The sequence below is a fragment of the Marmota monax genome, unplaced genomic scaffold (assembly GCF_021218885.2).
Source record: "Marmota monax isolate L192 unplaced genomic scaffold, Marmota_monax_Labrador192_F-V1.1 WCK01_AAM20220418_F8-fsc00012, whole genome shotgun sequence".
NCBI lineage: Eukaryota > Metazoa > Chordata > Mammalia > Rodentia > Sciuridae > Marmota > Marmota monax.
The window spans coordinates 35,480,767-35,493,835 of record NW_026695227.1 but is presented as its reverse complement, the minus strand read 5'-3'; the positions used below and the strand labels follow the sequence as shown (position 1 = coordinate 35,493,835).

Genomic DNA, 13,069 nt, shown 5'->3' with positions numbered 1-13,069 from the left:
TCATCTTTGAAGACAGTGAGTGGGAAGGTCTGGTATTTGGGAACTTAGAGCAGCAATCCCACTGTCAAGATGGCCCAATGCACATGAACTGCCTCCCAGTTCTGTCCAAAAGAGATACAAAGCAGCATCAGAGATGTGACCTATTAGGAACCAGGCAGCCTACCTGCCCCCACGTCTATCCTGTTTTTGGCGAAAATCTTTCTATCAATTTCCTGTGATGTGTTAATATAAATAAACCAGTGTGGGCTCCTTTCTTTAGAAGCTCCACCTGTCTGGACAGCTTGGCATGTTGCTGCCCCCACTCTGAAACATACTTTTCTGTGTCCTGTGATTACTTCATAGTACTATTTTCTTAACGTTTATTTCTCAGCCAGCCCATCCCTCTGGAGGGGACCAATTTTCCTCACCCACTCAGGACATGAGAGAGAATACTGGTCTGTTTAGGTTTTCTGTATTTTCTAGTTAAACGTGGGCAGGTCATAAAAAATCTAAAACTTTTTCATTATTTTCTAGATTTTACAGCTTGAGTATAAATTTTCAAATAGTTTTTAATGATCCTCTGGAGTTTAGAAGTGTCTATGGTGATATCTCCTTTTGCATCTCTAATTTTGTCTATTTCAGCCTTCTTTCTCTTACTTTGGTGAGTTTGTTTAAGGGTTGATCAATCTTATTTGTCTTTCAAAGAACCAATCCTTTGTTGCATTGGTCCTGTGTGGTTTTCTTTATTCTCAATTTCATGGATTTGGGCTCTGATCTTAATTAGATCCCACCTTCTGCTGATTTTGAAATTATTTTGTTCTTTTTTTCTGTAAGACATGGAGAAGGAGCACCAGCTTATTTATTTGGAATTCCTCTATTCTTTTAATATGGGTACTCAATGCTATAAATTTTCCTCTAGTAATGCTTTCATACTGTTCCAAAGATTTTGATATATTTTGTTTGTCCTCATTTGTTTCCCAGAATTTCTTGGTTTCTTCTCTAATTCATTTTTCATTTAAAAGAGTACAGTTCAATCTCCATGTGTTTATGTGGTTTCAGTTATTTTCTTGGTGTTGATTTCTAATGTTATTCCATTATGATCTCATAGGGTGCACAGAATTATATTGACACTTTTGTATTTGCTAAGACATACACTGTGACTTAGAATATGGTCATTTTGGAAAAGGTTCCATGGGTTGTTTTTAAAAAAAGGTAAATTCAGCTGTAGTGGAGTGAAATGTTCTGTTGGTGTTTATTAGGTCCATTTGATTTATAATATTATTTAAGTCAGCAAAATCTTCATGGATTTTATGTTTAGAAGACCTATCTATTGGTGATATAGGTATGTTATAATCACTCCATATTATTATATTGAGATATATCTGGGGTCTCATATCAAGAAGTACTTTTTTCTATAATTACATATGCTTACATTTGGGGTATATATATTTACTATCATAATATCATCTTCTTGGATTATTCTCTTTACCAGTATGTAGTAGCCTCCTTTTTATCTTCTGGCTATTTTTTCTTTAAATCTGCTTTTTCAGACATGAGAATAGCTGCTTCTGCTTGTTTTAAGACTTTGTTTAGAATATTTTTCCTCCTTTTATCTTCCACCTCTAGGTGCCTATGAGATGAGTCTCTTCCAAACAGCATATAGTTGGGCCTTGGTTTTTGATCTATTTTGCTCATCATTTAATTGGGGAGTTGAGACTTTATACTCATTCATAGTATGGATATGTGTTTGTGTTTTCCTGCCATTTTGATTTGTTTGCTATATTTGATAGTCTTGATTTTCATTTAGTTGGTTACTCTTCTAATGATATTCATCTATTCGGGGAATTGGATTTGTTTTTAAGTTCCTCTGTTTACAGTATATCTTTGAGTATTCTTTGTAATACTGACTTGATCTTGATCATCTTTTTCAAGAAAAGCTTATATTTTTATCAGTTTTGAATGAGAGTTTTGCTAAAATAGCAATCTTGGCTGGCATTTATTTTCTTTTAGAACATGTGATATCTCAACTCCAGGCTCTTCTTGATTTTAGGGTCTAAGTTGTAAAGTCATAAGTGAACCTTATTAGTTTACCTCTAAATATAACCTGACATTTGTCTCTCACAGCCTTTAATATTCTCTCCTTATTTTCTGTGGTTGTCAATTTGATTATGATGTGTCTTGAAGAATTTCTGTTCTGATTTTGTCAGTTTTGGGTCCTGTATGCATCCTGTATATTGATGTCTATCTCATTTCTGTTATGGAGAAACTTTGTTACTATCTCATTGAAAAGATGCTTGATGCCTTTAGTCTGTATCTGCATGTTCTCTTCTATCCCAGTGACTCTTGGGTTTGTTCTCTTGATGCTGACCCAGAGTTCTTGTATATTCTGATGATGTTTTTATTTTTTTCTTTATTTCATACTTAGTATTCAAGTTCCTATATCCTGTCTTCAAAGCCTAAAGTTCTATTTTCTATGCAATCTAATCTGTTGGTTATGCATTAAGTAAATTTTTATTGGATTCATTGTGTGTTTCATTTCCAGAAGTTCTGGTTGATTTCTTCTCAATATATCTGTTTCTTTATTTAAATGGTGTTTCATTTCCTGTATGTGCTCTCTTAATTCATTCCTTATAATTTCCTTTAGTTCACTGAACATTTTTATAATCAAATGAAATGGACTCCCCTTCCTCTTTTATATTGTATACTTTTGCTTGTAGTTATCCATTGTTTTGGAACTTTTCTCTGTTTTTGATCTATAAGTAGATGCCCATGGGTGTGAACTGAGGACTCCTTCTGGTTGTTCATCCTTAGCAGTTGGTTGTTGGTTTGGGTATTTATATCTTCTATCCTATGTGATAAAGTAATGAGGTTCAGGTGGAGCTCCATCTTGTGTGGGATGAGAATCACTATTACTTGGCTGAGATGCAGGCATTTCTCTTCAGCAGGATCTCTACCCTATGAACTTGAACTGTCCCAATCAAATTTCATTATTTTTTATTTTGTAATCCTTGGGTCAAGGGTTGGGTGTTGTTAAATCCAGTGTCTTTGTGTTTCTCACTTAGCTGTGAGCCATTATGGCTACGAGGTAAAGCTGATTGCAGTAATTCATCGCAGCCTCTATTCTCCCAGCAGAGGGGGGATATAGAGGAAAGAGCTCACAAATTGTGTGTTCTTGCAACAAGGATGGTACACAGTTTTAAATTGGAAGTTCCAGTAGATAGAGTTTAGTCTTGGCTGAACTTTGGAACTCTGTCAGTGGGTATTTGAGATTTGATTCACACCCTCTATTGCTGGGGAGATGCCAGTCTCTGCAGGAAGTCTGGATCTCAAGTGCCTCCAATAAAATCCACTTTTAGGGAGTAGGGGCTAACCCTCCACAGGTTTCACCTTCACCACCATGAATACCAGTTATCCTCCCTGGAGGTACAGATGCTCCTGTGTGGCTGCTATCAGTGTCTTCCCAATAGCTCTTATGGGGGCACCAGCAGCAAATGTACCTTTCTCTTTGGATATCTGGAGCCTGTGTGGTCCAGGAACAATTTTCTTTGTGCCTATTTAAGTCATTCGGGTTCAGGTTCACGCTGGGAATCCTAATAGGTGACTGGTGAAAACGTCCTACATAAGTTCCTGATCTCTCTAATTCACAGGTCTCTCCAGTCAATTTTATTTCTTTATTTTGATCTGCCCACAGTGCAATATTCTCTGTCTGCCTGCACTCCCTCCTCCCCCCAGAGGCCTCAGCTACCAAGAAGCTAGTGCATCTGTAACATATTATTCCTCATATCATATTCCGATTTTCTGACTTCCTCTACCTTTAGTTCCTTTTATAGTCAAGTATTTTATAGTCAAGTAAATTTGACTGAGTTCTCTTAGTTACCCAGCCTTGCTGAGGAGCAGTCTTCCTGATTTATAAATTTGTTGCTAAGGACCTACTGAGAAGTGCATCCTTCCTCTAATCCACCATCTTCTCTCTCCTCACCTTAACATTAGAACAGAAGAAACCAAGACATTCTCTATATTTACCATTAACTGAACACCATGGAGAAAGCTTTCTCCATTTATCAAGCCCACCAATGAAAAGAAGTAGCAAATCAAAAAGATTTTCAACTTATCAAGATTAACTGTATAAAGGAATAATCATTAATACAAACATTTCAACAAGTCTACATTTTTCATGTGGTGTTGAGTACAGATATACACAACAGCCAAGAACAGTCATTCCTTTGAATGGATAAAAAGATTTTAATACTAAACTTAAAATACTTTGTCACTTAGTAACAATCAAAATAGTTCTTTATCTTACTGAGAATTGAGCTCAGGGCATCAAGAATGCTAAACAAGTGCTCAATGTTATGGTTTGGATGTGAGGTACCCCTCAAAAGCTCACTTGTGAGACAATGAAAGAAGGTTCAGAGAAGAAATGATTGGGATATTAAGAGCCTTAACCCAATCAGTGAATTAGTCACCTAATCACCTGATGGGATAAGCTGGTGGGGTGGAGCTGGAGGATTTGGGGCATATAGGGTGTAGTTTGGGGATATATATTTATTTTTTGCAAGTGGAGTCTCTCTCTTCTTGCTTCCTGATCATCATGTGAGCCACTTCCCGCTGCCACACTCTTCCACAATGATGTCCTGACTCACCTGGAGCCCTGAGGAATGAGCCTACTCTCTATGGACTGAGACCTCTGAAACCATAAGCCACCAAAGAAACTTTTCCTCCACTAAAATTGTTTGGGTCAGATCTTTTAGTCACAGCAGCAAAAAAGCTCACTAAAACAGTTTCTGAATTTAGCCCTATGTTTTAAAGAAACTTTCTCAATTATTTATCTTCCGATTTTTCCTCTCACTGCAGTGAAATTTTATAGTGTTTTCCAGTTCAGGGAAGTATGCCCTGCCCCATTTCTTAATTTATTCATATAAGTCATTTTGGCTAATGAGATGTTAATGTGAAAAGTACTTGCTCATTCCTCTTTTCATTAGTTCCTTTCAACCACTGCTATGGTGATGGAGATGATGCACAGTACTGCCTGATGGAAGAGGAGAAGCAACAGAAGAGACAATTTGCCTCAGTCCTCCCAGCTAAGGCCATGCATCCTTAACCAGATAACAATTAAGACTGCATCGCCCACCTCAGCAGAGTTTCCTCATTGATGACTCCAGTTACATGAGGATATATGATGCTGAGGTTTTCTGATTTTTCTCTGTTTGTTGCTTTATTATTATTTTTTATGGTACTAGGGATCAAACCCAAGGCCTTGAGAATGCTAGGCAAGCACTCTACCACTGAGCTACATCCCCAGCCTTCTACACACTATTTTCGTAACAGCCAGCCAATACATAATAGTAAATAAAAATTTGTTTGAGCATTATGTCTTATGTATTTTATTCCAAATTTTTGATAACTGAAATACACTAAAAATAACTGCAGTTTTACATGTTCATTTCCTTTAAGGGCATTAATTGTTTTATTACTTCTTGTATTTCAGTGAGTTAAGCACTTTCTGATATCTGGATCTCCAGCTTGTGGTCTAGTTATGGCCAGTGGTGACAAGGCCATAAAATGACAATTATTATTTACATCCAAATAGATTTGCTTAGTCATTGATCTTGCTCATTAATCTTAAATAGAGTTGTTATATAGTTTATGATATAACATAATCTGTAACATGATCTGTAATATATTTATGGTATAATAAGCAAGATAGAAATCGTCTAGGAAAGTCATTGATCTCTCCTACTCCACTGTTATTTTACCCAAAGCCATGGCCACCATATTTTTTTTAATTTTTTCATCCTAACATGTTATATATGACAGTGGAATGCATTAAAGTTGATATTACATATATAGAGCACAATTTTTTATATCTCTGCTTGTATACAAAGTATATTCACACCATTCCTGTCTTCTTTATACATATACTTAGGGTAGTGATGTCCATCTCCTTCCACCTTAATTTTTTAACCCCCTTACCCCCTCCCTCTCCCTCTCTCCCTTTTGCCCTATTTTGTCTAATTTTCCCATGCTCCCCCTCCCAACCCTACTATGAATCAGCCTCCTTATATCAGAGAAAATATTTGACATTTGTTTTTTGGGATTGACTAACTTCACTTAGAATTATATTCTCCAACTCCATCCATTTACCTTTAAATGCAGTGATTTTATTCACTTTTATTGCTGAGTAATATTCCATTGGGTATATATATCACATTTTCTTTATCCAGTCATCTACTGAAGGGCATCTAGGTTGGTTCCACAGTTGAGATATTGTAAATTGTGCTGCAATAACATTTTTTCATATATTTGTTGATTGATTGTAAATCACCTTCTGAGAAGTGTCTGTTCAGTTCCTTGGCCCATTTATTGATTGGGTTGTTTGTTATTTTAGAGTATAGCTTTTTGAGTTTTTTATATACCCTAGAGATTAGTGCTCTATCTCATGTGTGAGGGGTAAAAATTTTCTCCCAAGCTCTAGGTTCTCTATTCACCTCATCAATTTTTTTCCCTAAGAAGAAGCTTCTTAGTTTGCCCATCCCATTTATTAATTCTTGATTTTAATTCTTGCACTATAGGAGTCTGGTTAAGGAAGTAGATTAAGGCACTAATCTGATATGATGGAGATTTGGGCCCATTTTTTCTTCTATTAGACGCAGGTCTCTGATTTAATTCCTATGTCCTTGATCCACTTTGAGTTGAGATTTGTGCCTTGTGAGAGACAGGAGATTAATTTCATTTTGTTGCATATGGATTTCCAATATTCCCAGCATCATTTATTGAAGAGGATATCTTTTCTCTAATGTATGTTTTTGGCACCTTTGTCTAATATAAGGTAATTGTAATTTTGTGGGTTAGTCTCTGTGTATTCTATTCGGTACCATTGATCTACCAGTCTGTTTTGGTGCCAATACCATGCTGTTTTTGTTATTGCTCTGTAGTGTAGTTTAAGGTCTGGTATAGTGATGCTACCTGCTTCACTCTTCCTGCTAAGGATTGCTTTAGCTATTCTGGGTCTCTTATTTTTCCAGATGAATTTCATGATTGCTTTTTCTATTTCTATGAGGAATGTCATTGGGATTCTGATTGGAATTGCATTAAATCTGTATAATGCTTTTGGTAGTATGGTCATTTTGAAAATATTAATTATGCCTATCCAAGAACAAGGGAGATCTTTCCATCTTCTAAGAACTTCTTTAATTTCTTTCTTTAGTGTTCTGTAGTTTTTGCTGTAGAGGTCTTTCACCTCTTTTGTTAGGTTGATTCCCAAGTATTTTTTAAGGCTATTATAAATGGGGTGGTTTTCCTCATTTCCCTTTCAGAGGATTTGTCACTGATATTCAGAAATGACTTTGATTTATGGGTGTTGATTTTGTATCCTGCTACTATGCCAAATTCTAGAAGTTTTCTGGTGGAATTTTTTGGGGTCTTCTAGGTATAGAATCATATTGTCAGCAAATAATGCTAATTTGAGTTATTCTTTTCCTATTTATATCACTTTAATTTCTTTTATTTGTCTAATTGCTTTGGCTAGAGTGTCAAGAACTACTAAATAGAAGTGGTGAAAGAGGGCATCCCTGTCTTCTTCCAGTTTTTAGAAGGAATGCCTTCAATTTGTCTCCATTTAGAATGATGTTGGCCTGAGGCTTAGCATAGATAGCTTTCAAAATGTTGAGATATATTCCTGTTATCCCTAGTTTTTCTAGTGTTTTGAACATGAAATGGTGCTGCATTTTGTTGTGTGCTTTTTCTGCATCTATTGATATGATCATATGGTTCTTATCTTTAAGTCTATTGATGTGATGAATTACATTTATTGATTACCGTATGTTGAACTAATCTTGCATTCTTGGGATGAATCCCACTTGATCGTGGTGCATTACCTTTTTGATATGTTTGTGTATTCAATTTGCCAGAATTTTATTGATAATTTTTGTATCTATATTCAGTAGAGATATTGGCCCGAAGTTTTTTTTCTTTAATGTGTCTACTGGTTTGGGAATCAGGGTGATATTGGCCTCATAGAATGAGTTTGGAAGTGCTCCCTGTTTTTCTATTTCCTGAAATAAATTGAAGAGTTTTGGTATTCTTCTTTAAAGGTTTTATAGAACTTAGCTGTGTATCCATCTGATCCTGAGTTTTTCTTTGTTGGTAGGCTTCTGATGGCATCTTCTGTTTCATTGCTTGAAATTATTTTTTCAAATTGTATATATCATCCTGATTCAATTTGGGCAAATCATATGACTCTAGAAATTTGTCAATTCCTTTGATATCCTCTATTTTATTGTAGTACAGTTTTCAAAATAACTTCTAATTATCTTTTGTATTTCTGTAGTGTCTGTTTTGATATTTCCTTTTCATCATATATGTTAGTAATTTTGAGTTTTCTCTCTCCTTCTCTTCATTAAATGACTATTGTTTGCCAATTTTATTTATTTTTTCAAAGAAACAACTTTTTGTTTTGTCAATTTTTTCAATTGTTTCTTTATTTCAATTTCATTGATTTCAGCTCTGATTTTAGTTATATACCGTTTTATACTGCTTTTGATGTAGATTTGTTCGAGGGCTTTGAGATGTAATGTTAAGTCATTTATTTGTTGACTTTTTCTTCTTTTAAGGAATGAACGTCATACAATGAACTTTCCCCTTAGAACTGCTTTCATACTGTGCCAGAGATTTTGATATATTGTATCTGTGATCTCATTCACCTCTAAGAATTTTCTAATCTCTTCCTTGATATCTTTTGTAAACCATTGTTTATTCTATAGCATATTATTTAGTCTCCAGGTGTTGGAGTAGCTTTCATTTTTTATTTTATCATTGATTTCTAATTTCATTCCATTATGATCTGATAGAATGCAGGGTAGTATCTCTAGTTTTTTATATTTTCTAAGAGTTGCTTTGTGGCATAGTATATGGTCTATTTTAGAGAAGGATCCATGTGCTGCTGAGAAGAAAATTTATTCTCTCGTGGAAGGATGAAATATTCTATATATGTCAGTTAAGTCTAAGTTATTGATTGTATTATTGAGTTCTATAGTTTCTTTGTTCAGCTTTTGTTTGGAAGATCTATCTAGTGATGAAAGAGGTGTGTTAAAGTCACCCAGAATTATTGTATTGTGATCTATGTGACTCTTGAACTTGAGAAGAGTTTGTTTGATGAACATAGATGCCCAATTTTTTGAAGCATATATATATTTATAATTGTTATGTCTTATTGATGAATGCTTCCCTTAAACAGTATGAAATATCCTTCTTTATCCCTTTTGATTAACTTTGACTTGAAGTCTACTTTATTTGAAATGAGGATGGAGAACCCTGCTTGCTTCCACAGTCCATGAGAGTGGTATTTTTCCCAACATTTCATCTTCAGTCTGTGGATGACTTTTCCTATGAGATGAGTCTCTTGGAGTCAGCATATTTTGGGGTCTTTTTTAAAAATCCAATCTGCCAATCTATGTCTTTTGATTAGTGAATTTAGTCCATTAACATTCAGGGTTATTATTGTGACATGATTTGTATTCCCAGCCAAATATATATATTTGGTATTTAACTTGACTTGGTTTCTCCTTTGATAACTTTGTCCTTTAGTGTAATACCTCCCTTTGCTGATTTTCATTGTTGTTTTTCAGTTCCTCTTCATGGAATATTTTTCCCAGGATGTTATGTAGTGCAGGCTTTCGAGTTGTAAATTCTTTTAACTTTTGTTTATCGTGGAAGGTTTTTATTTCATCATCAAAGCTTAATTTTGATGGATATAAGATTCTTTGTTGGCATCCATTTTCTTTCAGAGCTTGATATATGTTGTTCCAGGATCTTCTAGTTTTCAGGGTCTGGGATGAAAAATCTGCACATAAACTAATTCATTTCCCCCATATGTAATCTGCTTCCTTTCCCTCATGGCTTTTAAAATTCTCTCCTTATTCTGTATGTTAGGCATTTTCATTGTAATGTGCCTTGGAGCAGATCTGTTGTGATTTTGTACATTTGGCATCCTGTAAGCCTCTTGAATTTGGTTTTCCAATTCATTCTTCATAATTGGAAAAGTTTCTGACATTATTTCATTGAATAAATTGCTCATTCCTTTGGTTTGGAACTCTATTCTCTCCTCTATCCCAGTAACTCCTAAATTTGGTCTTTTTATGGTATCCCATATTTCTTGAATGTTCTGCTCATGGTTTCTTACCATTTACACTGTGTTGTCTACATTGTTTTCAAGATTATATATTTTGTCACTAACACATATTTTTAAATATTCACATTTCAAGCATTTTAAAAGATATCCTAATTTTTGTGATCTTTAAATTTGACAGTTGCTTGGATTTCAATAATTTTAGAATTAGATGATGGCTTAGAACAACTGTTCTGCATGATTTATCACACATAAAAACAATCTGTAAAGCCTACTTTTTATGGGAATTAAATTAGATGACTGAGTTATTAAAAAAAAGATTATATATTTTGTCTTTTTTGTCTGAGGTCCTATCTTCCAAATGGTCTAATCTGTTATTGATGCTTTCAATTGAGGTTCTAATTTGGTTTATTGTTTCTTTCATTTCAAAGGTTTCTTTTTGGTTTTTTTGTTTGTTTTGTTTTGTTTTTAGAACCTCTATCTCCCTATTGAACTAATCTTTTGCTTCCTGTGTTTGTTTATGTAGCTCTTTGTTGAAATGATCTTTTGCTGCGTATATTTGCTCTCTTGTATCATCCCTTAATTCACAGAACATTTTAACCATGTACAATCTAAACTCTTTCTCTGTCCTGTCTTCTGCTGTGCTGGCCATGGATTCTAATAATGTGGTACCTTGATATGTTTGGGGAACTTTCTTCCCTTGTCTTTTCATATGGCTTGTAAGTCTTCCCTTATAGCACTGTGGATCTGAGGTGTTACTGTTTTTACCCCATAGGCTTATAGTCTCCCATAGGGATTCAATACCTCTCCTCTGAGGTGCAGGACAATGTTATCAGATCCCAATATAAACAGTATACATCCTAAAAACAAATGTTTGCTATTAAGACATTTACAGTTTGGTCACAATGTAGAGAATTGGTGAATTCAATTATTATCTACAATATACTCAGTTGGTTTGTAAAAGGTTTTACAGTTTGTGATCATGGACAAAGAACTGGGAGTGAGGCGAAGAATGATAAGATGAGGAGCTAGGAGCTGAGGATATAGAGTTGTTATATCTTAGGAAGTATGAAAGAGAAATCTAAAGAGGAAGATTATTAGCAGGAGAAGGGAGAGGAAGTAATATTGGGTAGACAAGTAAGTGGAAACACAGTAGAGTACATAAAACAAACACATATATATTGACAAACTTTTTTTTAAAAAAATAAAAAATAGTAAAAATTAGTTGGATAAAAGATACACACACACACACACACACACACACACACAGAGAGAGAGAGCTGTAATATACTATTGAGACATCCCAGTCCTCAAAATCCCAATTCATGCAAAGTACTTGGTTTCACATATGTTGGGAGATGTGAGGGCGGGAGAGTAGAGAGGGAGAAGGGAAAAAAAAATCTTAAAGGAAGAAACAGGATTGTTTTGGTTGGAAATCCATGTCTTTCCTGCTTCCTTCTCATCCAATAGGTGGGTCATCTGTTGTTAGCTGGCATCTCCTCCCTCAGGGTGGTAAGTTAACCAGGATGTCAACATGCCAGGATAGTGGTTGCTGGGGAGAGGGTGAAGTTAGAAACTGGGTACCTGGCCAGCCGGAGTTCCAAAACTGGAAGCCACCCCCACTGAAGATGGTGATAAAGGTGGCCCAAGATGGAGGTGCCTGCTTTCAGCAGTGGGCTATTGGGTTGTGTTGGGGGAGCCAAGTGATGGCACTGGAGGATGAGTTCAGAGATGAGCTCATGCAGTGTGTGGCTATCAGCTGACTTCAGAGCCTGTGTGAAGTTCTCGGGTACAGGTAGGCTACTGCGTGTAGAGGACTGTCTGCCTGCTGCAGAGTCCCAAGATGGCGGTGACCAGGGGAGCCCCACATTGGTAGATGGGGGTCCACACAGGAGTGGCGGCTAGAGTTCCTGCGTGTGGGAAGTTGCTAGATGTTCTGCGTGGGAATGGCGGCAGTGATTTCTGCTCAGGTGCATGGTCAAAAGTTCTGCATGGGTGTAGATGGTGCCCCCTCAGGTACCTGATAGTCCTGTGTGGGTGAGTAGTTGGGATACCTACTCTGATGCTGAGGCCTGGAGCCCTGGAGGGGCAGGTGGCCATGATTTTCACATGGGAGCAGGAATTTCACTCACAGAGAAGCAGTATTCTCACAACCTGTGTCCCAAGTCACGGAGCAACACAGAATGCTGCCTCCTCTGGCGGGCCATCTTGGATTTCCCTTGGCCAACATCTTATCTGGAAAAAAAATCATATCCTTTGCAGATTGTGTGGCTCAACTGTTTCTTTATGCAGTTTTCGTGGTAACAGAGGGGTTTGTCCTGGCAGCCATGGCCTATGACCACTTCAGTGCCATCTGCAATCCTCTTCTTTATAGTGTCTACATGTCAAGATACCTCCATAGTCAGCTGGTCCCTATTTCTGTGATGGGGTCAGTTCCACCCTCCAAGTCAGTGTAACATTCTCAGTGTCTTTTTGTGCAAAGTGAGTCATTGATCATTTCTACTGTGATTCTTACCAAATGGAGATCTGTTCTAATCTCTTTGTCAATAAGATGGTATCTCTGAGTTTGGCTATCTTCATTATTTCGCCCACCATAATTGTCATTGTAGTATCTTACATGTACATTGTGTCCACAATCTTGAAGATTGCCTCCACTGAAGGGAGAAAGAAAACCTTCTCCACCTGCAACTCCCACCTTGGGGTAGTGAGTGTGCTTTATGGGACTATCTCGTTTGTGTATCTCGTACCTCCCAGCAATCCTGAACTCCACAAAGTGGCTTCAGTATTTTACATTCTGGTGACACTCATGTTAAACCCTCTAATCTACTCTCTAAGAAACAAGGATGTCAAAGAAGCTTTGAGAAAAACCCTAGGAAACAAGGAAACATTATCCTAATTCTCTTTTCTTAATGTTTCCTCATTGAAGGGCCCACTGATTCATCCTGGTTTGCTTTTAATATGGAA

At 36.4% G+C, this 13,069-nt stretch overlaps 1 pseudogene; it reads left to right on the top strand.

Moving 5' to 3' along the window:
- The first annotated feature begins 3,053 nt into the window (after positions 1 to 3,053).
- LOC124087394 (olfactory receptor 9K2-like) lies at positions 3,054 to 13,001 on the top strand (annotated as a pseudogene).
- The last annotated feature ends 68 nt before the right edge of the window (positions 13,002 to 13,069 follow it).